This window comes from Phalangium opilio, unplaced genomic scaffold (genome assembly GCF_054372755.1).
Source record: "Phalangium opilio isolate 3A_F unplaced genomic scaffold, DU_Popi_V2 ptg000360l_1, whole genome shotgun sequence".
NCBI lineage: Eukaryota > Metazoa > Arthropoda > Arachnida > Opiliones > Phalangiidae > Phalangium > Phalangium opilio.
Window position 1 is genome coordinate 2,541,688 of NW_028324230.1, and position 25,084 is coordinate 2,566,771.

Sequence of the window (25,084 nt, forward strand, 5' to 3'; positions counted from 1 at the left end):
TTTTTTTTGTTATTGTTTAAAAATGATGAAGGTTAATTTGTCTCACTTAATTTAAATTCGAATTATTAACTAGCACTCTCGGCAACGGCCATATCACGCTGAATACACCGGTTCTCGTCCGATAACCGAAGTTAAGCAGCGTCGAGCGCATACAGTACTTGGGAATACTGCGTGCCGTTGGCTTTTTCACTTTTGTTTCCTCTTTCAAATTCCACCAAATATGAAAAAAGCAAACATATCTTCTTTTTGTTATTGTTTTATAAAGATGAAAGTTAATTTAATTCAAATTATTAACTAGCACTATCGGCAACGGCCATAACACTCTGAATACACAGGTTCTCGTACGATAACCGAATTTAAGCAGCGTCGAGCGCAGTCAGTATTTGGGAGGGCGACCACTTAGGAACACTGCGTGCCGTTAGCTTTTTCACTTTTTTTCCTCTTTTAAAATCCAATAGATATGAAAAAAGCAAACATATTTTCTTTTTGTTATTGTTTTAAAAAGATGATGGTTAATTTGTCTCACTTAATTTAAATTCGAATTACTATCTAGCACTCTCGGCAACGGCCATATCACGCTGAAGACACCGGTTCTCGTCCGATCACCGAAGTTAAGCAGCGTCGAGCGCAGTCAGTACTTGGAAACTCTGCGTGCCGTTGGCTTTTTCACTTTTATTTCCTCTTTTAAATTCCATCAGATATGAAAAAAGCAAACATATCTTCTTTTTGTTATTGTTTTATAAAGATGAAGGTTTTTAAATTCAAATTATTAACTAGCACTCTCGGCAACGGCCATTTCACGCTGAATACACCGGTTCTCGTCCGATCACCGAAGTTAAGCAGCGTCAAGCGCAGTCAGTACTTGGGAGGGAGACTACTTAGGAACACTGCATGCCGTTGGCTTTTTCACTTTTTTTTCCTCTTTTAAATTTTAATAGATATGAAAAAAGCAAACATGTTTTCTTTTTGTTATTGTTTTAAAATGATGAAGGTTAATTTGTCTCACTTAATTTAAATTCGAATTATTAACTAGCACTCTCGGCAACGGCCATATCACGCTGAAAACACCGGTTCTCGTCCGATTACCGAAGTTAAGCAGCGTCAAGCGCATACAGTACTTGGGAATACTGCGTGCCGTTGGTTTTTCACTTTTGTTTCCTCTTTTAAATTCCACCCGATTTGAAAAAAGCACACATATCTTCTTTTTGTTATTGTTTTATAAAGATGAAAGTTAATTTAATTCAAATTATTAACTAGCACTATCGGCAACGGCCATATCACGCTGAGAACACCGGTTCTCGTCCGATCGCCGACGTTAGCAGCGTCGAGCGCAGTCAGTACTTGGGTATACTGCGTGCCGTTGGCTTTTTCACTTTTGTTTCCTCTTTTAAATTCCACCCGATATGAAAAAAGCAAACATATCTTCTTTTTGTTATTGTTTTATAAAGATGAAAGTTAATTAAATTCAAATTATTAACTAGCACTCTCGGCAACGGCCATATCACGCTTTATACACCGGTTCTCGTCCGATCACCGAAGTTAAGCAGCGTCGAGCGCAGTCAGTACTTGGGAGGGAGACCACTTAGGAACACTGCGTGCCGTTGGCTTTTTCACTTTTTTTTCCTCTTTTAAATTTTAATAGATATGAAAAAAGCAAAAATGTTTTTTTTTGTTATTGTTTAAAAATGATGAAGGTTAATTTGTCTCACTTAATTTAAATTTGAATTATTAACTAGCACTCTCGGCAACGGCCATATCACGCTGAATACACCGGTTCTCGTCCGATAACCGAAGTTAAGCAGCGTCGAGCGCATACAGTACTTGGGAATACTGCGTGCCGTTGGCTTTTTCACTTTTGTTTCCTCTTTCAAATTCCACCAAATATGAAAAAAGCAAACATATCTTCTTTTTGTTATTGTTTTATAAAGATGAAAGTTAATTTAATTCAAATTATTAACTAGCACTATCGGCAACGGCCATAACACTCTGAATACACAGGTTCTCGTACGATAACCGAATTTAAGCAGCGTCGAGCGCAGTCAGTATTTGGGAGGGCGACCACTTAGGAACACTGCGTGCCGTTAGCTTTTTCACTTTTTTTCCTCTTTTAAAATCCAATAGATATGAAAAAAGCAAACATATTTTCTTTTTGTTATTGTTTTAAAAAGATGATGGTTAATTTGTCTCACTTAATTTAAATTCGAATTACTATCTAGCACTCTCGGCAACGGCCATATCACGCTGAAGACACCGGTTCTCGTCCGATCACCGAAGTTAAGCAGCGTCGAGCGCAGTCAGTACTTGGAAACTCTGCGTGCCGTTGGCTTTTTCACTTTTATTTCCTCTTTTAAATTCCATCAGATATGAAAAAAGCAAACATATCTTCTTTTTGTTATTGTTTTATAAAGATGAAGGTTTTTAAATTCAAATTATTAACTAGCACTCTCGGCAACGGCCATTTCACGCTGAATACACCGGTTCTCGTCCGATCACCGAAGTTAAGCAGCGTCAAGCGCAGTCAGTACTTGGGAGGGAGACTACTTAGGAACACTGCATGCCGTTGGCTTTTTCACTTTTTTTTCCTCTTTTAAATTTTAATAGATATGAAAAAAGCAAACATGTTTTCTTTTTGTTATTGTTTTAAAATGATGAAGGTTAATTTGTCTCACTTAATTTAAATTCGAATTATTAACTAGCACTCTCGGCAACGGCCATATCACGCTGAAAACACCGGTTCTCGTCCGATTACCGAAGTTAAGCAGCGTCAAGCGCATACAGTACTTGGGAATACTGCGTGCCGTTGGCTTTTTCACTTTTGTTTCCTCTTTCAAATTCCACCAAATATGAAAAAAGCAAACATATCTTCTTTTTGTTATTGTTTTATAAAGATGAAAGTTAATTTAATTCAAATTATTAACTAGCACTATCGGCAACGGCCATAACACTCTGAATACACAGGTTCTCGTACGATAACCGAATTTAAGCAGCGTCGAGCGCAGTCAGTATTTGGGAGGGCGACCACTTAGGAACACTGCGTGCCGTTAGCTTTTTCACTTTTTTTCCTCTTTTAAAATCCAATAGATATGAAAAAAGCAAACATATTTTCTTTTTGTTATTGTTTTAAAAAGATGATGGTTAATTTGTCTCACTTAATTTAAATTCGAATTACTATCTAGCACTCTCGGCAACGGCCATATCACGCTGAAGACACCGGTTCTCGTCCGATCACCGAAGTTAAGCAGCGTCGAGCGCAGTCAGTACTTGGAAACTCTGCGTGCCGTTGGCTTTTTCACTTTTATTTCCTCTTTTAAATTCCATCAGATATGAAAAAAGCAAACATATCTTCTCTTTGTTATTGTTTTATAAAGATGAAGGTTTTTAAATTCAAATTATTAACTAGCACTCTCGGCAACGGCCATTTCACGCTGAATACACCGGTTCTCGTCCGATCACCGAAGTTAAGCAGCGTCAAGCGCAGTCAGTACTTGGGAGGGAGACTACTTAGGAACACTACATGCCGTTGGCTTTTTCACTTTTTTTTCCTCTTTTAAATTTTAATAGATATGAAAAAAGCAAACATGTTTTCTTTTTGTTATTGTTTTAAAATGATGAAGGTTAATTTGTCTCACTTAATTTAAATTCGAATTATTAACTAGCACTCTCGGCAACGGCCATATCACGCTGAAAACACCGGTTCTCGTCCGATTACCGAAGTTAAGCAGCGTCAAGCGCATACAGTACTTGGGAATACTGCGTGCCGTTGGCTTTTTCACTTTTGTTTCCTCTTTCAAATTCCACCAAATATGAAAAAAGCAAACATATCTTCTTTTTGTTATTGTTTTATAAAGATGAAAGTTAATTTAATTCAAATTATTAACTAGCACTATCGGCAACGGCCATAACACTCTGAATACACAGGTTCTCGTACGATAACCGAATTTAAGCAGCGTCGAGCGCAGTCAGTATTTGGGAGGGCGACCACTTAGGAACACTGCGTGCCGTTAGCTTTTTCACTTTTTTTCCTCTTTTAAATTCCAATAGATTTGAAAAAAGCAAACTTATTTTCTTTTTGTTATTGTTTTAAAAAGATGATGGTTAATTTGTCTCACTTAATTTAAATTCGAATTATTAACTAGCACTCTCGGCAACGACCATATCACGCTGAATACAGCGGTTCTCGTCCGATCACCGAAGTTAAGCAGCGTCGAGCGCAGTCAGTACTTGGGAGGGAGACCACTTAGGAACACTGCGTGCCGTTGGCTTTTTCACTTTTTTTTCCTCTTTTAAATTTTAATAGATATGAAAAAAGCAAACATGTTTTTTTTTGTTATTGTTTTAAAAAGATGAAGGTCAAATTGTCTCACTTAATTGAAATTCGAATTATTATCTAGCACTCTAGGCAACGGCCATATCACGCTGAGAACACCGGTTCTCGTCCGATCACCGAAGTTAAGCAGCGTCGAGCGCATACAGTACTTGGGAATACTGCGTGCCGTTGGCTTTTTCACTTTTGCTTCCTCTTTCAAATTCCACCAAATATGAAAAAAGCAAACATATCTTCTTTTTGTTATTGTTTTATAAAGATGAAAGTTAATTTAATTCAAATTATTAACTAGCACGCTCGGCAACGGCCATAACACGCTGAATACACCGGTTGTCGTCCGATAACCGAAGTTAAGAAGCGTCGAGCGCAGTCAGTACTTGGGAGGGAGACCACTTAGGAACACTGCGTGCCGTTGGCTTTTTCACTTTTTTTTCCTCTTTTAAATTTTAATAGATATGAAAAAAGCAAACATATTTTCTTTTTGTTATTGTTTTAAAAAGATGAAGGTTAATTTGTCTCACTTAATTTAAATTCGAATTATTATCTAGCACTCTCGGCAACGGCCATATCACGCTGAGAACACCGGTTCTCGTCCGACCGCCGACGTTAGCAGCGTCGAGCGCAGTCAGTACTTGGGAATACTGCGTGCCGTTGGCTTTTTCACTTTTGTTTCCTCTTTTAAATTCCACCCGATATGAAAAAAGCAAACATATCTTCTTTTTGTTATTGTTTTATAAAGATAAAGGTTAATTTGTCTCACTTAATTTAAATTCGAATTAATAACTAGCACTCTCGGCAACGGTCATATCACGCTAAAAACACCGGTTCTCGTCCGATCACCGAAGTTAAGCAGCGTCGAGCGCATACAGTACTTGGGAATACTGCGTGCCGTTGGTTTTTCGCTTTTGTTTCCTCTTTTAAATTCCACCCGATATGAAAAAAGCAAACATATCTTCTTTTTGTTATTGTTTTATAATGATGAAAGTTAATTAAATTCAAATTATTAACTAGCACTCTCGGCAACGGCCATATCACGCTGAATACTCCGGTTCTAGTCCGATAACCGAAGTTAAGCAGCGTCGAGCGCAGTCAGTACTTGGGAGGGAGACCACTTAGGAACACTGCGTGCCGTTGGCTTTTTCACTTTTTTTTCCTCTTTTAAATTTTAATAGATATGAAAAAAGCAAACATGTTTTCTTTTTGTTATTGTTTTAAAATGATGAAGGTTAATTTGTCTTACTTAATTTAAATTCGAATTATTACCTAGCACTCTCGGCAACGGCCATATCACGCTGAGAACACCGGTTCTCGTCCGATGACCGAAGTTAAGCAGCGTCGAGCGCATACAGTACTTGGGAATACTGCGTGCCGTTTGCTTTTTCACTTTTGTTTCCTCTTTTAAATTCCACCAGATATGAAAAAAGCAAACATATCTTCTTTTTGTTATTGTTTTATAAAGATGAAAGTTAATTAAATTCAAATTATTAACTAGCACTATCGGCAACGGCCATATCACGCTGAATACTCCGGTTCTAGTCCGATAACCGAAGTTAAGCAGCGTCGAGCGCAGTCAGTACTTGGGAGGGAGACCACTTAGGAACACTGCGTGCCGTTGGCTTTTTCACTTTTTTTTCCTCTTTTAAATTTTAATAGATATGAAAAAAGCAAACATGTTTTCTTTTTGTTATTGTTTTAAAATGATGAAGGTTAATTTGTCTTACTTAATTTAAATTCGAATTATTACCTAGCACTCTCGGCAACGGCCATATCACGCTGAGAACACCGGTTCTCGTCCGACCGCCGACGTTAGCAGCGTCGAGCGCAGTCAGTACTTGGGAATACTGCGTGCAACGGCCATATCAGGCTGAAAACACCGGTTCTCGTCCGATCACCGAAGTTAAGCAGCGTCGAGCGCATACAGTACTTGGGAATACTGCGTGCCGTTGGCTTTTTCACTTTTGTTTCCTCTTTTAAATTCCACCAGATATGAAAAAAGCAAACATATCTTCTTTTTGTTATTGTTTTATAAAGATGAAAGTTAATTTAATTCAAATTATTAACTAGCACTCTCGGCAACGGCCATAACACGCTGAATACACCGGTTCTCGTCCGATTACCGAAGTTAAGAAGCGTCGAGCGCAGTCAGTACTTGGGAGGGCGACCACTTAGGAACACTGCGTGCCGTTAGCGTTTTCACTTTTTTTTCCTCTTTTAAATTTTAATAGATATGAAAAATGCAAACATGTTTTCTTTTTGTTATTGTTTTAAAATGATGAAGGTTAATTTGTCTCACTTAATTTAAATTCGAATTATTAACTAGCACTCTCGGCAACGGCCATATCACGCTGAAAACACCGGTTCACGTCCGATCACCGAAGTTAAGCAGCGTCGAGCGCATACAGTACTTGGGAATACTGCGTGCCGTTTGCTTTTTCACTTTTGTTTCCTCTTTTAAATTCCACCAGATATGAAAAAAGCAAACATATCTTCTTTTTGTTATTGTTTTATAAAGATGAAAGTTAATTAAATTCAAATTATTAACTAGCACTCTCGACAACGGCCATATCACGCTGAATACTTCGGTTCTAGTCCGTTAACCGAAGTTAAGCAGCGTCGAGCGCAGTCACTACTTGGGAGCGAGACCACTTAAGAACACTGCGTGCCGTTGGCTTTTTCACTTTTTTTTCCTCTTTTAAATTTTAATAGATATGAAAAAAGCAAACACGTTTTCTTTTTGTTATTGTTTTAAAATGATGAAGGTTAATTTGTCTCACTTAATTTAAATTCGAATTATTAACTAGCACTCTCGGCAACGGCCATATCACGCTGAAAACACCGGTTCACGTCCGATCACCGAAGTAAAGCAGCGTCGAGCGCATACAGTACTTGGGAATACTTCGTGCCGTTTGGTTTTTCACTTTTGTTTCCTCTTTTAAATTCCACCAGATATGAAAAAAGCAAACATATCTTCTTTTTGTTAATGTTTTATAAAGAAGAAAGTTAATTAAATTCAAATTATTAACTAGCATTCTCGGCAACGGCCATATCACGCTGAATACACCGGGTCTCGTCCGATAACCGAAGTTAAGCAGCGCCGAGCGCAGTCATTACTTGGGAGGGAGACCACTTAGGAACACTGCGTGCCGTTGGCTTTTTCACTTTTTTTTCCTCTTTTAAATTTTAATAGATATGTAAAAAGCAAACAGGTTTTCTTTTTGTTATTGTTTTAAAATGATGAAGGTTAATTTGTCTCACTTAATTTAAATTCGAATTATTAACTAGCACTCTCGGCAACGGCCATATCACGCTGAAAACACCGGTTCACGTCCGATCACCGAAGTTAAGCAGCGTCGAGCGCATACAGTACTTGGGAATACTGCGTGCCGTTTGCTTTTTCGCTTTTGTTTCCTCTTTTAAATTCCATCCGATATGAAAAAAGCAAACATATCTTCTTTTTGTTATTGTTTTATAATGATGAAAGTTAATTAAATTCAAATTATTAACTAGCACTCTCGGCAACGGCCATATCACGCTGAATACTCCGGTTCTCGTCCGATAACCGAAGTTAAGCAGCGTCGAGCGCAGTCATTAATTGGGAGGGAGACCACTTAGGAACACTGCGTGTCGTTGGCTTTTTCACTTTTTTTTCCTCTTTTAAATTTTAATAGATATGTAAAAAGCAAACAGGTTTTCTTTTTGTTATTGTTTTAAAATGATGAAGGTTAATTTGTCTCACTTAATTTAAATTCGAATTATTAACTAGCACTCTCGGCAACGGCCATATCACGCTGAAAACACCGGTTCACGTCCGATCACCGAAGTTAAGCAGCGTCGAGCGCATACAGTACTTGGGAACACTGCGTGCCGTTGGCTTTTTCACTTTTTTTTCCTCTTTTAAATTTTAATAGATATGAAAAAAGCAAACATGTTTTCTTCTTGTTATTGTTTTAAAATGATGAAGGTTAATTTGTCTTACTTAATTTAAATTCGAATTATTACCTAGCACTCTCGGCAACGGCCATATCACGCTGAAAACACCGGTTCTCGTCCGACCGCCGACGTTAGCAGCGTCGAGCGCAGTCAGTACTTGGGAATACTGCGTGCAACGGCCATATCACGCTGAAAACACCGGTTCTCGTCCGATCACCGAAGTTAAGCAGCGTCGAGCGCATACAGTACTTGGGAATACTGCGTGCCGTTGGCTTTTTCACTTTTGTTTCCTCTTTTAAATTCCACCAGATATGAAAAAAGCAAACATATCTTCTTTTTGTTATTGTTTTATAAAGATGAAAGTTAATTTAATTCAAATTATTAACTAGCACTCTCGGCAACGGCCATAACACGCTGAATACACCGGTTCTCGTCCGATTACCGAAGTTAAGAAGCGTCGAGCGCAGTCAGTACTTGGGAGGGCGACCACTTAGGAACACTGCGTGCCGTGATTTACTCCCATTTAACCCAAACCGATTCTCCCAATTCCCATATCTCCCAATCCCATTTGACCCAACACTATGTCTTTTCCCCCAATTTCTTTTCTCCCAATTCAGCATAAAACAAATGTTAATAAATTCAAAGAGAATTTTTTTGTTTTATTAACAATGATATGTTTTACATATTCAGTTTAGTTTGAATTTCCATTTTATGGTTTCTAGATATTCAAATGGCGTTTTTCTCCCCGCATCCAGTTCCCTTTTTAGTTGTTTTATTCTTTCCTCCTGAATCTTGTATTTTCTGTTTGGTGGTCGAACAGGTTACCCCCCATTTCACCCAATTTAAAACACCCAATTCCCATTTACCCAAACAGCATTCAACCCAATTCCCAGTTCTCCCATTCTAATTAACCCTATATTGCATACCCAAAAAGACTCAAATAGAGTAGAATTTGATGGTTTTATTTATTTATTTTTTCATTTCATAAGGGATACACTTACTTGAAGTGTATAACCGCTCCAAAGAGGAAGAGACGTCCTCCTAACCAAACCAAACCTAACCTAACATAACATAACAGTAATGTTTTGGAAAAGGCATATTATTTGAGAAGTCAATGAAGCTAAACATCAATTTTTTAGAAAAGGCGTACCATAGCTAAATGATTTATAAAATATTATTAACCAAACCTAACCTAACATAACATAACAGTAACGTTTTGGAAAAGGCATATTATTTGAGAAGTCAATGAAGCTAAACATCAATATTTTGGAAAAGGCGTACCATAGCTAAATGATTTATAAAATATTATTAACCAAACCTAACCTAACATAACATAACAGTAATGTTTTGGAAAAGGCAAATTATTTGAGAAGTCAATGAAGCTAAACATCAATATTTTGGAAAATTCGTACCACAGTTAAATGATTTATAAAATATTACTAACCTAACCAACCCAAATTTAACCTAACATAACAGTAATGTTTTGGAAAAGGCATACTATTTGAGAAGTCAATGAAGTTAAACATTAATATTTTGGAAAAGGCGTACCATAAATAAATGATTTATAAAACACGAACTTTCTCGTGGATCTAGCAGAAAAATATAATACATTTAGAATAACACTTCACATTAATTGGTCGGAAAATTATTTAACCTAACATAACATAGCCTAACCTAACCAAACCAAACTTAACCTAACATAACATAGCCTAACCTAACCAAACCAAACTTAACCTAACATAACATAGCCTAACCTAACCTAACCTAACCTATTCGCATTAAAAATAATCAAAAGTCGTTTTGAAAGCAACCCTTTGCAGCATAAAATATTAGACGAAACCATTCGATTGGGAGAAATGAGAATTGAATAGGTTGGGATAAAAATTCCGATTGGGAAATATAAGATTGGGAGAACTGGGAATCGGAAAGTTTGGGATAAAAATGTATTTTGGGAAACACAGAATTGGGAGAAATGGGACCATACCCGTGCCGTTAGCGTTTTCACTTTTTTTTCCTCTTTTAAATTTTAATAGATATGAAAAAAGCAAACATGTTTTCTTTTTGTTATTGTTTTAAAATGATGAAGGTTAATTTATCTCACTTAATTTAAATTCGAATTATTAACTAGCACTCTCGGCAACGGCCATATCACGCTGAAAACACCGGTTCACGTCCGATCACCGAAGTTAAGCAGCGTCGAGCGCATACAGTACTTGGGTATACTGCGTGCCATTGGCTTTTTCACTTTTGTTTCCTCTTTTTAATTACAATAGATATGAAAAAAGCAAACGTATCTTCTTTTTGTTATTGTTTTATAAAGATGAAGGTTAATTAAATTCAAATTATTAACTAGCACTCTCGGCAACGGCCATATCACGCTGAATACTCCGGTTCTCGTCCGATAACCGAAGTTAAGCAGCGTCGAGCGCAGTCACTACTTGGGAGCGAGACCACTTAAGAACACTGCGTGCCGTTGGCTTTTTCACTTTTTTTCCTCTTTTAAATTATAATAGATATGAAAAAAGCAAACACGTTTTCTTTTTGTTATTGTTTTAAAATGATGAAGGTTAATTTGTCTCACTTAATTTAAATTCGAATTATTAACTAGCACTCTCGGCAACGGCCATATCACGCTGAAAACACCGGTTCACGTCCGATCACCGAAGTAAAGCAGCGTCGAGCGCATACAGTACTTGGGAATACTGCGTGCCGTTTGCTTTTTCACTTTTGTTTCCTCTTTTAAATTCCACCAGATATGAAAAAAGCAAACATATCTTCTTTTTGTTATTGTTTTATAAAGAAGAAAGTTAATTAAATTCAAATTATTAACTAGCATTCTCGGCAACGGCCATATCACGCTGAATACACCGGTTCTCGTCCGATAACCGAAGTTAAGCAGCGTCGAGCGCAGTCACTACTTGGGAGCGAGACCACTTAAGAACACTGCGTGCCGTTGGCTTTTTCACTTTTTTTTCCTCTTTTAAATTTTAATAGATATGAAAAAAGCAAACACGTTTTCTTTTTGTTATTGTTTTAAAATGATGAAGGTTAATTTGTCTCACTTAATTTAAATTCGAATTATTAACTAGCACTCTCGGCAACGGCCATATCACGCTGAAAACACCGGTTCACGTCCGATGACCGAAGTTAAGCAGCGTCGAGCGCATACAGTACTTGGGAATACTGCGTGCCGTTTGCTTTTTCACTTTTGTTTCCTCTTTTAAATTCCACCAGATATGAAAAAAGCAAACATATCTTCTTTTTTGTTATTGTTTTATAAAGATGAAAGTTAATTAAATTCAAATTATTAACTAGCACTCTCGGCAACGGCCATATCACGCTGAATAGTCCGGTTCTCGTCCGATAACCGAAGTTAAGCAGCGTCGAGCGCAGTCACAACTTGGGAGCGAGACCACTTAAGAACACTGCGTGCCGTTGGCTTTTTCACTTTTTTTTCCTCTTTTAAATTTTAATAGATATGAAAAAAGCAAACACGTTTTCTTTTTGTTATTGTCTTAAAATGATGAAGGTTAATTTGTCTCACTTAATTTAAATTCGAATTATTAACTAGCACTCTCGGCAACGGCCATATCACGCTGAAAACACCGGTTCACGTCCGATCACCGAAGTAAAGCAGCGTCGAGCGCATACAGTACTTGGGAATACTTCGTGCCGTTTGCTTTTTCACTTTTGATTCCTCTTTTAAATTCCACCAGATATGAAAAAAGCAAACATATCTTCTTTTTGTTATTGTTTTATAAAGAAGAAAGTTAATTAAATTCAAATTATTAACTAGCATTCTCAGCAACGGCCATATCACGCTGAATACACCGGGTCTCGTCCGATAACCGAAGTTAAGCAGCGCCGAGCGCAGTCATTACTTGGGAGGGAGACCACTTAGGAACACTGCGTGCCGTTGGCTTTTTCATTTTTTTTTACTCTTTTAAATTTTAATAGATATGTAAAAAGCAAACAGGTTTTCTTTTTGTTATTGTTTTAAAATGATGAAGGTTAATTTGTCTCACTTAATTTAAATTCGAATTATTAACTAGCACTCTCGGCAACGGCCATATCACGCTGAAAACACCGGTTCACGTCCGATCACCGAAGTTAAGCAGCGTCGAGCGCATACAGTACTTGGGAATACTGCGTGCCGTTGGCTTTTTCACTTTTGTTTCCTCTTTCAAATTCCACCAGATATGAAAAAAGCAAACATATCTTCTTTTTGTTATTTTTTTATAAAGATGAAGGTTACTTAAATTCAAATTTTTAACTAGCACTCTCGTCAACGGCCATATCACGCTGAATACACCGGTTCTCGTCCGATAACCGAAGTTAAGCAGCGTCGAGCGCAGTCACTACTTGGGAGGGAGACCACTTAGGAACACTGCGTGCCGTTGGCTTTTTCACTTTTCTCCTCTTTTAAATTTTAATAGATATGAAAAAAGCAAACACGTTTTCTTTTTGTTATTGTTTTAAAATGATGAAGGTTAATTTGTCTCACTTAATTTAAATTCGAATTATTAACTAGCACTCTCGGCAACGGCCATATCACGCTGAAAACACCGGTTCACGTCCGATGACCGAAGTTAAGCAGCGTCGAGCGCATACAGTACTTGGGAATACTGCGTGCCGTTTGCTTTTTCACTTTTGTTTCCTCTTTTAAATTCCACCAGATATGATAAAGCAAACATATCTTCTTTTTTGTTATTGTTTTATAAAGATGAAAGTTAATTAAATTCAAATTATTAACTAGCACTCTCGGCAACGGCCATATCACGCTGAATAGTCCGGTTCTCGTCCGATAACCGAAGTTAAGCAGCGTCGAGCGCAGTCACAACTTGGGAGCGAGACCACTTAAGAACACTGCGTGCCGTTGGCTTTTTCACTTTTTTTTCCTCTTTTAAATTTTAATAGATATGAAAAAAGCAAACACGTTTTCTTTTTGTTATTGTCTTAAAATGATGAAAGTTAATTTGTCTCACTTAATTTAAATTCGAATTATTAACTAGCACTCTCGGCAACGGCCATATCACGCTGAAAACACCGGTTCACGTCCGATCACCGAAGTAAAGCAGCGTCGAGCGCATACAGTACTTGGGAATACTTCGTGCCGTTTGCTTTTTCACTTTTGTTTCCTCTTTTAAATTCCACCAGATATGAAAAAAGCAAACATATCTTCTTTTTGTTATTGTTTTATAAAGAAGAAAGTTAATTAAATTCAAATTATTAACTAGCATTCTCAGCAACGGCCATATCACGCTGAATACACCGGGTCTCGTCCGATAACCGAAGTTAAGCAGCGCCGAGCGCAGTCATTACTTGGGAGGGAGACCACTTAGGAACACTGCGTGCCGTTGGCTTTTTCATTTTTTTTTTACTCTTTTAAATTTTAATAGATATGTAAAAAGCAAACAGGTTTTCTTTTTGTTATTGTTTTAAAATGATGAAGGTTAATTTGTCTCACTTAATTTAAATTCGAATTATTAACTAGCACTCTCGGCAACGGCCATATCACGCTGAAAACACCGGTTCACGTCCGATCACCGAAGTTAAGCAGCGTCGAGCGCATACAGTACTTGGGAATACTGCGTGCCGTTGGCTTTTTCACTTTTGTTTCCTCTTTCAAATTCCACCAGATATGAAAAAAGCAAACATATCTTCTTTTTGTTATTTTTTTATAAAGATGAAGGTTACTTAAATTCAAATTTTTAACTAGCACTCTCGTCAACGGCCATATCACGCTGAATACACCGGTTCTCGTCCGATAACCGAAGTTAAGGAGCGTCGAGCGCAGTCACTACTTGGGAGGGAGACCACTTAGGAACACTGCGTGCCGTTGGCTTTTTCACTTTTTTCCTCTTTTAAATTTTAATAGATATGAAAAAAGCAAACACGTTTTCTTTTTGTTATTGTTTTAAAATGATGAAGGTTAATTTGTCTCACTTAATTTAAATTCGAATTATTAACTAGCACTCTCGGCAACGGCCATATCACGCTGAAAACACCGCTTCACGTCCGATCACCGAAGTTAAGCAGCGTCGAGCGCAGTCACTACTTGGGAGCGAGACCACTTAAGAACACTGCGTGCCGTTGGCTTTTTCACTTTTTTTTCCTCTTTTAAATTTTAATAGATATGAAAAAAGCAAACACGTTTTCTTTTTGTTATTGTTTTAAAATGATGAAGGTTAATTTGTCTCACTTAATTTAAATTCGAATTATTAACTAGCACTCTCGGCAACGGCCATATCACGCTGAAAACACCGGTTCACGTCCGATGACCGAAGTTATGCAGCGTCGAGCGCATACAGTACTTGGGAATACTGCGTGCCGTTTGCTTTTTCACTTTTGTTTCCTCTTTTAAATTCCACCAGATATGAAAAAAGCAAACATATCTTCTTTTTTGTTATTGTTTTATAAAGATGAAAGTTAATTAAATTCAAATTATTAACTAGCACTCTCGGCAACGGCCATATCACGCTGAATAGTCCGGTTCTCGTCCGATAACCGAAGTTAAGCAGCGTCGAGCGCAGTCACAACTTGGGAGCGAGACCACTTAAGAACACTGCGTGCCGTTGGCTTTTTCACTTTTTTTTCCTCTTTTAAATTTTAATAGATATGTAAAAAGCAAACAGGTTTTCTTTTTGTTATTGTTTTTTAAAATGATGAAGGTTAATTTGTCTCACTTAATTTAAATTCGAATTATTAACTAGCACTCTCGGCAACGGCCATATCACGCTGAAAACACCGGTTCACGTCCGATCACCGAAGTTAAGCAGCGTCGAGCGCATACAGTACTTGGGAATACTGCGTGCCGTTGGCTTTTTCACTTTTGTTTCCTCTTTCAAATTCCACCAGATATGAAAAAAGCAAACATATCTTCTTTTTGTTATTGTTTTATAAAGATGAAGGTTAATTAAATTCAAATTTTTAACTAGCACTCTCGTCAACGGCCATATCACGCTGAATACACCGGTTCTCGTCCGATAACCGAAGTTAAGCAGCGTCGAGCGCAGTCACTACTTGGGAGGGAGACCACTTAGGAACACTGCGTGCCGTTGGCTTTTTCACTTTTTTCCTCTTTTAAATTTTAATAGATATGAAAAAAGCAAACACTTTTTCTTTTTGTTATTGTTTTAAAATGATGAAGGTTAATTTGTCTCACTTAATTTAAATTCGAATTATTAACTAGCACTCTCGGCAACGGCCATATAACGCTGAAAACACCGGTTCACGTCCGATCACCGAAGTTAAGCAGCGTCGAGCGCATACAGTACTTGGGAATACTGCGTGCCGTTTGCTTTTTCACTTTTGTTTCCTCTTTTAAATTCCACCAGATATGAAAAAAGCAAACATATCTTCTTTTTTGTTATTGTTTTATAAAGATGAAAGTTAATTAAATTCAAATTATTAACTAGCACTCTCGGCAACGGCCATATCACGCTGAATACTCCGGTTCTCGTCCGATAACCGAAGTTAAGCAGCGTCGAGCGCAGTCACTACTTGGGAGCGAGACCACTTAAGAACACTGCGTGCCGTTGGCTTTTTCTCTTTTGTTTCCTCTTTTAAATTCCACCAGATATGAAAAAAGCAAACATATCTTCTTTTTGTTATTGTTTTATAAAGATGAAAGTTAATTTAATTCAAATTATTAACTAGCACACTCGGCAACGGCCATAACACGCTGAATACACCGGTTCTCGTCCGATAACGAAGTTAAGCAGCGCCGAGCGCAGTCATTACTTGGGAGGGAGACCACTTAGGAACACTGCGTGTCGTGGCTTTTTCACTTTTTTTTCCTCTTTTAAATTTTAATAGATATGTAAAAAGCAAACAGGTTTTCTTTTTGTTATTGTTTTAAAATGATGAAGGTTAATTTGTCTCACTTAATTTAAATTCGAATTATTAACTAGCACTCTCGGCAACGGCCATATCACGCTGAAAACACCGGTTCACGTCCGATCACCGAAGTTAAGCAGCGTCGAGCGCATACAGTACTTGGGAATACTGCGTGCCGTTGGCTTTTTCACTTTTGTTTCCTCTTTCAAATTCCACCAGATATGAAAAAAGCAAACATATCTTCTTTTTGTTATTTTTTTATAAAGATGAAGGTTAATTAAATTAAAATTTTTAACTAGCACTCTCGTCAACGGCCATATCACGCTGAATACACCGGTTCTCGTCCGATAACCGAAGTTAAGCAGCGTCGAGCGCAGTCACTACTTGGGAGGGAGACCACTTAGGAACACTGCGTGCCGTTGGCTTTTTCACTTTTTTCCTCTTTTAAATTTTAATAGATATGAAAAAAGCAAACACGTTTTCTTTTTGTTATTGTTTTAAAATGATGAAGGTTAATTTGTCTCACTTAATTTAAATTCGAATTATTAACTAGCACTCTCGGCAACGGCCATATCACGCTGAAAACACCGGTTCACGTCCGATCACCGAAGTTAGGCAGCGTCGAGCGCATACAGTACTTGGGAATACTGCGTGCCGTTTGCTTTTTCACTTTTGTTTCCTCTTTTAAATTCCACCAGATATGAAAAAAGCAAACATATCTTCTTCTTGTTATTGTTTTATAAAGAAGAAAGTAAATTAAATTCAAATTATTAACTAGCATTCTCGGCAACGGCCATATAACGCTGAATACACCGGGTCTCGTCCGATAACCGAAGTTAAGCAGCGCCGAGCGCAGTCATTACTTGGGAGGGAGACCACTTAGGAACACTGCGTGCCGTTGGCTTTTTCACTTTTTTTTCCTCTTTTAAATTTTAATAGATATGTAAAAAGCAAACAGGTTTTCTTTTTGTTATTGTTTTAAAATGATGAAGGTTAATTTGTCTCACTTAATTTAAATTCGAATTATTAACTAGCACTCTCGGCAACGGCCATATCACGCTGAAAACACCGGTTCACGTCCGATCACCGAAGTTAAGCAGCGTCGAGCGCATACAGTACTTGGGAATACTGCGTGCCGTTGGCTTTTTCACTTTTGTTTCCTCTTTCAAATTCCACCAGATATGAAAAAAGCAAACATATCTTCTTTTTGTTATTTTTTTATAAAGATGAAGGTTAATTAAATTCAAATTTTTAACTAGCACTCTCGTCAACGGCCATATCACGCTGAATACACCGGTTCTCGTCCGATAACCGAAGTTAAGCAGCGTCGAGCGCAGTCACTACTTGGGAGGGAGACCACTTAGGAACACTGCGTGCCGTTGGCTTTTTCACTTTTTTCCTCTTTTAAATTTTAATAGATATGAAAAAAGCAAACACGTTTTCTTTTTGTTATTGTTTTAAAATGATGAAGGTTAATTTGTCTCACTTAATTTAAATTCGAATTATTAACTAGCACTCTCGGCAACGGCCATATCACGCTGAAAACACCGGTTCACGTCCGATCACCGAAGTTAAGCAGCGTCGAGCGCATACAGTACTTGGGAATACTGCGTGCCGTTTGCTTTTTCACTTTTGTTTCCTCTTTTAAATTCCACCAGATATGAAAAAAGCAAACATATCTTCTTTTTGTTATTGTTTTATAAAGATGAAAGTTTATTTAATTCAAATTATTAACTAGCACACTCGGCAACGGCCGTAACACGCTGAATACACCGGTTCTCGTCCGATAACCGAAGTTAAGCAGCGCCGAGCGCAGTCATTACTTGGGAGGGAGACCACTTAGGAACACTGCGTGCCGTTGGCTTTTCCACTTTTTTTTCCTCTTTTAAATTTTAATAGATATGTAAAAAGCAAACAGGTTTTCTTTTTGTTATTGTTTTAAAATGATGAAGGTTAATTTGTCTCACTTAATTTAAATTCGAATTATTAACTAGCACTCTCGGCAACGGCCATATCAAGCTGAAAACACCGGTTCACGTCCGATCACCGAAGTTAAGCAGCGTCGAGCGCATACAGTACTTGGGAATACTGCGTGCCGTTGGCTTTTTCACTTTTGTTTCCTCTTTCAAATTCCACCAGATATGAAAAAAGCAAACATATCTTCTTTTTGTTATTGTTTTATAAAGATGAAGGTTAATTAAATTCAAATTTTTAACTAGCACTCTCGTCAACGGCCATATCACGCTGAATACACCGGTTCTCGTCCGATAACCGAAGTTAAGCAGCGTCGAGCGCAGTCACTACTTGGGAGGGAGACCACTTAGGAACACTGCGTGCCGTTGGCTTTTTCACTTTTTTCCTCTTTTAAATTTTAATAGATATGAAAAAAGCAAACACGTTTTCTTTTTGTTATTGTTTTAAAATGATGAAGGTTAATTTGTCTCACTTAATTTAAATTCGAATTATTAACTAGCACTCTCGGCAACGGCCATATCACGATGAAAACACCGGTTCACGTCCGATCACCGAAGTTAAGCAGCGTCGAGCGCATACAGTACTTGGGAATACTGCGTGCCGTTTTCTTTTTCACTTTTGTTTCCTCTTTTAAATTCCACCATATATGAAAAAAGCAAACATATCTTCTTTTTTGTTATTGTTTTATAAAGATGAAAGTTAATTAAATTCAAATTATTAACTAGCACTCTCGTCAACGGCCATATCACGCTGAATACACCGGTTCTCGTCCGATAACCGAAGTTAAGCAGCGTCGAGCGCAGTCACTACTTGGGAGGGAGACCACTTAGGAACACTGCGTGCCGTTGGCTTTTTCACTTTTTTCCTCTTTTAAATTTTAATAGATATGAAAAAAGCAAACACGTTTTCTTTTTGTTATTGTTTTAAAATGATGAAGGTTAATTTGTCTCACTTAATTTAAATTCGAATTATTAACTAGCACTCTCGGCAACGGCCATATCACGCTGAAAACACCGGTTCACGTCCGATCACCGAAGTTAAGCAGCGTCGAGCGCATACAGTACTTGGGAATACTGCGTGCCGTTTTCTTTTTCACTTTTGTTTCCTCTTTTAAATTCCACCATATATGAAAAAAGCAAACATATCTTCTTTTTTGTTATTGTTTTATAAAGATGAAAGTTAATTAAATTCAAATTATTAACTAGCACTCTCGGCAACGGCCATATCACGCTGAATACACCGGTTCTCGTCCGATAACCGAAGTTAAGAAGCGACGAGCGCAATCAGTACTTGGGAGGGAGACCACTTAGGAACACTGCGTGCCGTTGGCTTTTTCACTTTTTTCCTCTTTTAAATTTTAATAGATATGAAAAAAGCAAACACGTTTTCTTTTTGTTATTGTTTTAAAATGATGAAGGTTAATTTGTCTCACTTAATTTAAATTCGAATTATTAACTAGCACTCTCGGCAACGGCCATATCACGCTGAAAACACCGGTTCACGTCCGATCACCGAAGTAAAGCAGCGTCGAGCGCATACAGTACTTGGGAATACTGCGTGCCGTTTGCTTTTTCACTTTTGTTTCCTCTTTTAAATTCCACCAGATATGAAAAAAGCAAACATATCTTCTTTTTGTTATTGTTTTATAAAGAAGAAAGTTAATTAAATTCAAATTATTAACTAGCATTCTCGGCAACGGCCATATCACGCTGAATACACCGGTTCTCGTCCGATAACCGAAGTTAAGCAGCGTCGAGCGCAGTCAATACTTGGGAGGGAGACCACTTAGGAACACTGCGTGCCGTTGGCTTTTTCACTTTTTTTTCCTCTTTTAAATTTTAATAGATATGTAAAAAGCAAACAGGTTTTCTTTTTGTTATTGTTTTAAAAAGATGAAGGTTAATTTGTCTCACTTAATTTAAATTCGTATTATTATCTAGCACTCTCGGCAACGGCCATATCTTGCTGAGAACACCGGTTCTCGTCCGATCGCCGACGTTAGCAGCGTCGAGCGCAGTCAGTACTTGGGAATACTGCGTGCCGTTGGCTTTTTCACTTTTGTTTCCTCTTTCAAATTCCACCAGATATGAAAAAAGCAAACATATGTTCTTTTTGTTATTGTTTTATAAAGATGAAGGTTAATTAAATTCAAATTATTAACTAGCACTCTCGGCAACGGCCATATCACGCTGAATACACCGGTTCTCGTCCGATAACCGAAGTTAAGGAGCGTCGAGCGCAGTCACTACTAGGGAGGGAGACCACTTAGGAACACTGCGTGCCGTTGGCTTTTTCACTTTTTTCCTCTTTTAAATTTTAATAGATATGAAAAAAGCAAACACGTTTTCTTTTTGTTATTGTTTTAAAATGATGAAGGTTAATTTGTCTCACTTAATTTAAATTCGAATTATTAACTAGCACTCTCGGCAACGGCCATATCACGCTGAAAACACCGGTTCACGTCCGATCACCGAAGTTAAGCAGCGTCGAGCGCATACAGTACTTGGGAATACTGCGTGCCGTTTGCTTTTTCACTTTTGTTTCCTCTTTTAAATTCCACCAGATATGAAAAAAGCAAACATATCTTCTTTTTTGTTATTGTTTTATAAAGATGAAAGTTAATTAAATTCAAATTATTAACTAGCACTCTCGGCAACGGCCATATCACGCTGAATACTCCGGTTCTCGTCCGATAACCGAAGTTAAGCAGCGTCGAGCGCAGTCACTACTTGGGAGCGAGACCACTTAAGAACACTGCGTGCCGTTGGCTCTTTCACTTTTTTCCTCTTTTAAATTTTAATAGATATGAAAAAAGCAAACACGTTTTCTTTTTGTTATTGTTTTAAAATGATGAAGGTTAATTTGTCTCACTTAATTTAAATTCGAATTATTAACTAGCACTCTCGGCAACGGCCATATCACGCTGAAAACACCGGTTCACGTCCGATCACCGAAGTAAAGCAGCGTCGAGCGCATACAGTACTTGGGAATACTGCGTGCCGTTTGCTTTTTCACTTTTGTTTCCTCTTTTAAATTCCACCAGATATGAAAAAAGCAAACATATCTTCTTTTTGTTATTGTTTTATAAAGAAGAAAGTCAATTAAATTCAAATTATTAACTAGCATTCTCGGCAACGGCCATATCACGCTGAATACGCCGGTTCTCGTCCGATAACCGAAGTTAAGCAGCGTCGAGCGCAGTCAATACTTGGGAGGGAGACCACTTAGGAACACTGCGTGCCGTTGGCTTTTTCACTTTTTTTTCCTCTTTTAAATTTTAATAGATATGTAAAAAGCAAACAGGTTTTCTTTTTGTTATTGTTTTAAAAAGATGAAGGTTAATTTGTCTCACTTAATTTAAATTCGTATTATTATCTAGCACTCTCGGCAACGGCCATATCTTGCTGAGAACACCGGTTCTCGTCCGATCGCCGACGTTAGCAGCGTCGAGCGCAGTCAGTACTTGGGAATACTGCGTGCCGTTGGCTTTTTCACTTTTGTTTCCTCTTTTAAATTCCACCCGATATGAAAAAAGCAAACATATCTTCTTTTTGTTATTGTTTTATAAAGATGAAAGTTAATTAAATTAAAATTATTAACTAGCACTCTCGGCAACGGCCATATCACGCTGAATACACCGGTTCTCGTCCGATAACCGAAGTTAAGCAGCGTCGAGCGCAGTCACTACTTGGGAGGGAGACCACTTAGGAACACTGCGTGCCGTTGGCTTTTTCACTTTTTTCCTCTTTTAAATTTTAATAGATATGAAAAAAGCAAACACGTTTTCTTTTTGTTATTGTTTTAAAATGATGAAGGTTAATTTGTCTCACTTAATTTAAATTCGAATTATTAACTAGCACTCTCGGCAACGGCCATATCACGCTGAAAACACCGGTTCACGTCCGATCACCGAAGTAAGGCAGCGTCGAGCGCATACAGTACTTGGGAATACTGCGTGCCGTTTACTTTTTCACTTTTGTTTCCTCTTTTAAATTCCACCAGATATGAAAAAAGCAAACATATCTTCTTTTTTGTTATTGTTTTATAAAGATGAAAGTTAATTAAATTCAAATTATTAACTAGCACTCTCGGCAACGGCCATATCACGCTGAATACTCCGGTTCTCGTCCGATAACCGAATTTAAGCAGCGTCGAGCGCAGTCACTACTTGGGAGGGAGACCACTTAGGAACACTGCGTGCCGTTGGCTTTTTCACTTTTTTTTCCTCTTTTAAATTTTAATAGATATGAAAAAAGCAAACACGTTTTCGTTTTGTTATTGTTTTAAAATGATGAAGGTTAATTTGTCTCACTTAATGTAAATCCGAATTATTAACTAGCACTCTCGGCCACGGCCATATGACGCTGAAAACACCGGTTCACGTCCGATCACCGAAGTAAAGCAGCGTCGAGCGCATACAGTACTTGGGAATACTGCGTGCCGTTTGCTTTTTCACTTTTGTTTCCTCTTTTAAATTCCACCAGATATGAAAAAAGCAAACATATCTTCTTTTTGTTATTGTTTTATAAAGAAGAAAGTTAATTAAATTCAAATTATTAACTAGCATTCTCGGCAACGGCCATATCACGCTGAATACACCGGTTCTCGTCCGATAACCGAAGTTAAGCAGCGTCGAGCGCAGTCATTACTTGAGAGGGAGACCACTTAGGAACACTGCGTGCCGTGGGCTTTTTCACTTTTTTTTCCTCTTTTAAATTTTAATAGATATTTAAAAAGCAAACAGGTTTTCTTTTTGTTATTGTTTTAAAATGATGAAGGTTAATTTGTCTCACTTAATTTTAATTCGAATTATTATCTAGCACTCTCGGCAACGGCCATATCACGCTGAGAACACCGGTTCTCGTCCGACCGCCGACGTTAGCAGCGTCGAGCGCAGTCAGTACTTGGGAATGCTGCGTGCCGTTGGCTTTTTCACTTTTGTTTCCTCTTTTAAATTCCACCAGACATGAAAAAAGCAAACATATCTTCCTTTTGTTATTGTTTTATAAAGATGAAAGTTAATTAAATTAAAATTATTAACTAGCACTCTCGGCAACGGCCATATCACGCTGAATACACCGGTTCTCGTCCGATAACCGAAGTTAAGCAGCGTCGAGCGCAGTCACTACTTGGGAGGGAGACCACTTAGGAACACTGCGTGCCGTTGGCTTTTTCACTTTTTTTTCCTCTTTTAAATTTTAATAGATATGAAAAAAGCAAACACGTTTTCTTTTTGTTATTGTTTTAAAATGATGAAGGTTAATTTGTCTCACTTAATTTAAATTCGAATTATTAACTAGCACTCTCGGCAACGGCCATATCACGCTGAAAACACCGGTTCACGTCCGATCACCGAAGTAAAGCAGCGTCGAGCGCATACAGTACTTGGGAATACTGCGTGCCGTTTGATTTTTCACTTTTGTTTCCTCTTTTAAATTCCACCAGATATGAAAAAAGCAAACATATCTTCTTTTTGTTATTGTTTTATAAAGAAGAAAGTTAATTAAATTCAAATTATTAACTAGCATTCTCGGCAACGGCCATATCACGCTGAATACACCGGTTCTCGTCCGATAACCGAAGTTAAGCAGCGTCGAGCGCAGTCATTACTTGGGAGGGAGACCACTTAGGAACACTGCGTGCCGTTGGCTTTTTCACTTTTTTTTTCCTCTTTTAAATTTTAATAGATATTTAAAAAGCAAACAGGTTTTCTTTTTGTTATTGTTTTAAAATGATGAAGGTTAATTTGTCTCACTTAATTTAAATTCGAATTATTATCTAGCACTCTCGGCAACGGCCATATCACGCTGAGAACACCGGTTCTCGTCCGACCGCCGACGTTAGCAGCGTCGAGCGCAGTCAGTACTTGGGAATACTGCGTGCCGTTGGCTTTTTCACTTTTGTTTCCTCTTTTAAATTCCACCCGATATGAAAAAAGCAAACATATCTTCTTTTTGTTATTGTTTTATAAAGATGAAAGTTAATTAAATTAAAATTATTAACTAGCACTCTCGGCAACGGCCATATCACGCTGAATACACCGGTTCTCGTCCGATAACCGAAGTTAAGCAGCGTCGAGCGCAGTCACTACTTGGGAGGGAGACCACTTAGGAACACTGCGTGCCGTTGGCTTTTCCACTTTTTTCCTCTTTTAAATTTTAATAGATATGAAAAAAGCAAACACGTTTTCTTTTTGTTATTGTTTTAAAATGATGAAGGTTAATTTGTCTCACTTAATTTAAATTCGAATTATTAACTAGCACTCTCGGCAACGGCCATATCACGCTGAAAACACCGGTTCACGTCCGATCACCGAAGTTAAGCAGCGTCGAGCGCATACAGTACTTGGGAATACTGCGTGCCGTTTGCTTTTTCACTTTTGTTTCCTCTTTTAAATTCCACCAGATATGAAAAAAGCAAAGATATCTTCTTTTTTGTTATTGTTTTATAAAGATGAAAGTTAATTAAATTCAAATTATTAACTAGCACTCTCGGCAACGGCCATATCACGCTGAATACTCCGGTTCTCGTTCGATAACCGAAGTTAAGCAGCGTCGAGCGCAGTCACTACTTGGGAGCGAGACCACTTAAGAACACTGCGTGCCGTTGGCTTTTTCACTTTTTTTTCCTCTTTTAAATTTTAATAGATATGAAAAAAGCAAACACGTTTTCTTTTTGTTATTGTTTTAAAATGATGAAGGTTAATTTGTCTCACTTAATTTAAATTCGAATTATTAACTAGCACTCTCGGCAACGGCCATATCACGCTGAAAACACCGGTTCACGTCCGATCACCGAAGTTAAGCAGCGTCGAGTGCATACAGTACTTGGGAATACTGCGTGCCGTTGGCTTTTTCACTTTTTTTTTCCTCTTTTAAATTTTAATAGATATTTAAAAAGCAAACAGGTTTTCTTTTTGTTATTGTTTTAAAATGATGAAGGTTAATTTGTCTCACTTAATTTAAATTCGAATTATTATCTAGCACTCTCGGCAACGGCCATATCACGCTGAGAACA

At 37.7% G+C, this 25,084-nt stretch overlaps 1 non-coding gene and 61 pseudogenes across 1 annotated transcript; all 62 read left to right on the forward strand.

The window, feature by feature from the left end:
* The first annotated feature begins 80 nt into the window (after positions 1-80).
* LOC149598482 (5S ribosomal RNA) lies at positions 81-183 on the forward strand (annotated as a pseudogene).
* Positions 184-560: 377 nt separating this feature from the next.
* LOC149598483 (5S ribosomal RNA) lies at positions 561-663 on the forward strand (annotated as a pseudogene).
* Positions 664-784: 121 nt separating this feature from the next.
* LOC149598484 (5S ribosomal RNA) lies at positions 785-903 on the forward strand (annotated as a pseudogene).
* Positions 904-1,488: 585 nt separating this feature from the next.
* On the forward strand, positions 1,489-1,607 carry LOC149598485 (5S ribosomal RNA). The gene has a single exon (XR_016378734.1). It is a non-coding gene; the product is annotated as a 5S ribosomal RNA (ribosomal RNA).
* A 136-nt stretch (positions 1,608-1,743) lies between these two features.
* On the forward strand, positions 1,744-1,846 carry LOC149598486 (5S ribosomal RNA; annotated as a pseudogene).
* Positions 1,847-2,223: 377 nt separating this feature from the next.
* LOC149598487 (5S ribosomal RNA) lies at positions 2,224-2,326 on the forward strand (annotated as a pseudogene).
* A 121-nt stretch (positions 2,327-2,447) lies between these two features.
* Positions 2,448-2,566, forward strand: LOC149598488 (5S ribosomal RNA; annotated as a pseudogene).
* Positions 2,567-3,183: 617 nt separating this feature from the next.
* Positions 3,184-3,286, forward strand: LOC149598489 (5S ribosomal RNA; annotated as a pseudogene).
* Positions 3,287-3,407: 121 nt separating this feature from the next.
* On the forward strand, positions 3,408-3,526 carry LOC149598490 (5S ribosomal RNA; annotated as a pseudogene).
* A 617-nt stretch (positions 3,527-4,143) lies between these two features.
* On the forward strand, positions 4,144-4,262 carry LOC149598491 (5S ribosomal RNA; annotated as a pseudogene).
* Positions 4,263-4,398: 136 nt separating this feature from the next.
* On the forward strand, positions 4,399-4,501 carry LOC149598492 (5S ribosomal RNA; annotated as a pseudogene).
* Positions 4,502-4,623: 122 nt separating this feature from the next.
* On the forward strand, positions 4,624-4,742 carry LOC149598493 (5S ribosomal RNA; annotated as a pseudogene).
* Positions 4,743-5,342: 600 nt separating this feature from the next.
* On the forward strand, positions 5,343-5,461 carry LOC149598494 (5S ribosomal RNA; annotated as a pseudogene).
* Positions 5,462-5,823: 362 nt separating this feature from the next.
* Positions 5,824-5,942, forward strand: LOC149598495 (5S ribosomal RNA; annotated as a pseudogene).
* A 453-nt stretch (positions 5,943-6,395) lies between these two features.
* On the forward strand, positions 6,396-6,514 carry LOC149598496 (5S ribosomal RNA; annotated as a pseudogene).
* Positions 6,515-6,651: 137 nt separating this feature from the next.
* LOC149598497 (5S ribosomal RNA) lies at positions 6,652-6,754 on the forward strand (annotated as a pseudogene).
* Positions 6,755-7,357: 603 nt separating this feature from the next.
* On the forward strand, positions 7,358-7,476 carry LOC149598498 (5S ribosomal RNA; annotated as a pseudogene).
* A 137-nt stretch (positions 7,477-7,613) lies between these two features.
* On the forward strand, positions 7,614-7,716 carry LOC149598499 (5S ribosomal RNA; annotated as a pseudogene).
* A 122-nt stretch (positions 7,717-7,838) lies between these two features.
* LOC149598500 (5S ribosomal RNA) lies at positions 7,839-7,957 on the forward strand (annotated as a pseudogene).
* Positions 7,958-8,094: 137 nt separating this feature from the next.
* Positions 8,095-8,197, forward strand: LOC149598501 (5S ribosomal RNA; annotated as a pseudogene).
* Positions 8,198-8,425: 228 nt separating this feature from the next.
* On the forward strand, positions 8,426-8,528 carry LOC149598502 (5S ribosomal RNA; annotated as a pseudogene).
* Positions 8,529-8,650: 122 nt separating this feature from the next.
* Positions 8,651-8,769, forward strand: LOC149598503 (5S ribosomal RNA; annotated as a pseudogene).
* Positions 8,770-10,614: 1,845 nt separating this feature from the next.
* LOC149598504 (5S ribosomal RNA) lies at positions 10,615-10,733 on the forward strand (annotated as a pseudogene).
* A 361-nt stretch (positions 10,734-11,094) lies between these two features.
* Positions 11,095-11,213, forward strand: LOC149598505 (5S ribosomal RNA; annotated as a pseudogene).
* An 844-nt stretch (positions 11,214-12,057) lies between these two features.
* LOC149598506 (5S ribosomal RNA) lies at positions 12,058-12,176 on the forward strand (annotated as a pseudogene).
* A 137-nt stretch (positions 12,177-12,313) lies between these two features.
* On the forward strand, positions 12,314-12,416 carry LOC149598507 (5S ribosomal RNA; annotated as a pseudogene).
* A 122-nt stretch (positions 12,417-12,538) lies between these two features.
* LOC149598508 (5S ribosomal RNA) lies at positions 12,539-12,657 on the forward strand (annotated as a pseudogene).
* An 841-nt stretch (positions 12,658-13,498) lies between these two features.
* LOC149598509 (5S ribosomal RNA) lies at positions 13,499-13,617 on the forward strand (annotated as a pseudogene).
* Positions 13,618-13,755: 138 nt separating this feature from the next.
* On the forward strand, positions 13,756-13,858 carry LOC149598510 (5S ribosomal RNA; annotated as a pseudogene).
* Positions 13,859-13,980: 122 nt separating this feature from the next.
* Positions 13,981-14,099, forward strand: LOC149598511 (5S ribosomal RNA; annotated as a pseudogene).
* Positions 14,100-14,234: 135 nt separating this feature from the next.
* On the forward strand, positions 14,235-14,353 carry LOC149598512 (5S ribosomal RNA; annotated as a pseudogene).
* Positions 14,354-14,974: 621 nt separating this feature from the next.
* Positions 14,975-15,077, forward strand: LOC149598513 (5S ribosomal RNA; annotated as a pseudogene).
* A 122-nt stretch (positions 15,078-15,199) lies between these two features.
* Positions 15,200-15,318, forward strand: LOC149598514 (5S ribosomal RNA; annotated as a pseudogene).
* A 361-nt stretch (positions 15,319-15,679) lies between these two features.
* LOC149598515 (5S ribosomal RNA) lies at positions 15,680-15,798 on the forward strand (annotated as a pseudogene).
* A 122-nt stretch (positions 15,799-15,920) lies between these two features.
* LOC149598516 (5S ribosomal RNA) lies at positions 15,921-16,038 on the forward strand (annotated as a pseudogene).
* Positions 16,039-16,174: 136 nt separating this feature from the next.
* LOC149598517 (5S ribosomal RNA) lies at positions 16,175-16,277 on the forward strand (annotated as a pseudogene).
* A 122-nt stretch (positions 16,278-16,399) lies between these two features.
* Positions 16,400-16,518, forward strand: LOC149598518 (5S ribosomal RNA; annotated as a pseudogene).
* Positions 16,519-16,878: 360 nt separating this feature from the next.
* LOC149598519 (5S ribosomal RNA) lies at positions 16,879-16,997 on the forward strand (annotated as a pseudogene).
* Positions 16,998-17,134: 137 nt separating this feature from the next.
* On the forward strand, positions 17,135-17,237 carry LOC149598520 (5S ribosomal RNA; annotated as a pseudogene).
* A 122-nt stretch (positions 17,238-17,359) lies between these two features.
* Positions 17,360-17,478, forward strand: LOC149598521 (5S ribosomal RNA; annotated as a pseudogene).
* Positions 17,479-17,613: 135 nt separating this feature from the next.
* LOC149598522 (5S ribosomal RNA) lies at positions 17,614-17,716 on the forward strand (annotated as a pseudogene).
* A 122-nt stretch (positions 17,717-17,838) lies between these two features.
* On the forward strand, positions 17,839-17,957 carry LOC149598523 (5S ribosomal RNA; annotated as a pseudogene).
* Positions 17,958-18,094: 137 nt separating this feature from the next.
* Positions 18,095-18,197, forward strand: LOC149598524 (5S ribosomal RNA; annotated as a pseudogene).
* A 122-nt stretch (positions 18,198-18,319) lies between these two features.
* On the forward strand, positions 18,320-18,438 carry LOC149598525 (5S ribosomal RNA; annotated as a pseudogene).
* Positions 18,439-18,573: 135 nt separating this feature from the next.
* LOC149598526 (5S ribosomal RNA) lies at positions 18,574-18,676 on the forward strand (annotated as a pseudogene).
* Positions 18,677-18,799: 123 nt separating this feature from the next.
* LOC149598527 (5S ribosomal RNA) lies at positions 18,800-18,918 on the forward strand (annotated as a pseudogene).
* A 135-nt stretch (positions 18,919-19,053) lies between these two features.
* LOC149598528 (5S ribosomal RNA) lies at positions 19,054-19,156 on the forward strand (annotated as a pseudogene).
* Positions 19,157-19,279: 123 nt separating this feature from the next.
* Positions 19,280-19,398, forward strand: LOC149598529 (5S ribosomal RNA; annotated as a pseudogene).
* A 360-nt stretch (positions 19,399-19,758) lies between these two features.
* On the forward strand, positions 19,759-19,877 carry LOC149598530 (5S ribosomal RNA; annotated as a pseudogene).
* A 361-nt stretch (positions 19,878-20,238) lies between these two features.
* On the forward strand, positions 20,239-20,357 carry LOC149598531 (5S ribosomal RNA; annotated as a pseudogene).
* A 135-nt stretch (positions 20,358-20,492) lies between these two features.
* LOC149598532 (5S ribosomal RNA) lies at positions 20,493-20,595 on the forward strand (annotated as a pseudogene).
* A 123-nt stretch (positions 20,596-20,718) lies between these two features.
* LOC149598533 (5S ribosomal RNA) lies at positions 20,719-20,837 on the forward strand (annotated as a pseudogene).
* Positions 20,838-21,197: 360 nt separating this feature from the next.
* On the forward strand, positions 21,198-21,316 carry LOC149598534 (5S ribosomal RNA; annotated as a pseudogene).
* Positions 21,317-21,677: 361 nt separating this feature from the next.
* On the forward strand, positions 21,678-21,796 carry LOC149598535 (5S ribosomal RNA; annotated as a pseudogene).
* A 361-nt stretch (positions 21,797-22,157) lies between these two features.
* Positions 22,158-22,276, forward strand: LOC149598536 (5S ribosomal RNA; annotated as a pseudogene).
* A 362-nt stretch (positions 22,277-22,638) lies between these two features.
* On the forward strand, positions 22,639-22,757 carry LOC149598537 (5S ribosomal RNA; annotated as a pseudogene).
* A 361-nt stretch (positions 22,758-23,118) lies between these two features.
* On the forward strand, positions 23,119-23,237 carry LOC149598538 (5S ribosomal RNA; annotated as a pseudogene).
* A 362-nt stretch (positions 23,238-23,599) lies between these two features.
* On the forward strand, positions 23,600-23,718 carry LOC149598539 (5S ribosomal RNA; annotated as a pseudogene).
* Positions 23,719-24,080: 362 nt separating this feature from the next.
* LOC149598540 (5S ribosomal RNA) lies at positions 24,081-24,199 on the forward strand (annotated as a pseudogene).
* A 135-nt stretch (positions 24,200-24,334) lies between these two features.
* On the forward strand, positions 24,335-24,437 carry LOC149598541 (5S ribosomal RNA; annotated as a pseudogene).
* A 123-nt stretch (positions 24,438-24,560) lies between these two features.
* LOC149598542 (5S ribosomal RNA) lies at positions 24,561-24,679 on the forward strand (annotated as a pseudogene).
* Positions 24,680-24,816: 137 nt separating this feature from the next.
* Positions 24,817-24,919, forward strand: LOC149598543 (5S ribosomal RNA; annotated as a pseudogene).
* The last annotated feature ends 165 nt before the right edge of the window (positions 24,920-25,084 follow it).